The sequence below is a fragment of the Cynara cardunculus genome (genome assembly GCF_001531365.2).
Source record: "Cynara cardunculus var. scolymus isolate 2C chromosome LG 11, CcrdV1, whole genome shotgun sequence".
Taxonomy (NCBI): domain Eukaryota; kingdom Viridiplantae; phylum Streptophyta; class Magnoliopsida; order Asterales; family Asteraceae; genus Cynara; species Cynara cardunculus.
Genome location: NC_037538.1, coordinates 10,052,817 through 10,053,182, shown reverse-complemented (window position 1 = coordinate 10,053,182; position 366 = coordinate 10,052,817).

Here is a 366-nt window from a genome sequence, read left to right as displayed (position 1 = left end):
CTCTCAAGCTCTCGATTCCTCTCAAGCTCTCGATTTCTCTCAAGCTCCGATTTCTCTTTCAAGCTCTCGATCTCTCTCTCAAGCTCTCGCCTACCGTCTTCTACCTCTCGATCTCTCGATTTAAGGTATCCATCTCGATCTCTCAAGCTATCTATCTCTCGATTTTCTTTCTGTTTTTCCTGGTTCAAAAAAGGGTTTAGGGTTTACCTCCTATAAGGGGTCCGATAAAAAGAAGAAAAAATACTAAAAATCATACCTTAAACGATGGTTTGGTTGTGAAAATCAAAGTAAAGAACCAAGAGATGGAAAGGGATTGAGTGATTTAGACCGATTGAACGATTTAGCTATTAGGTTACAGCGAGATAG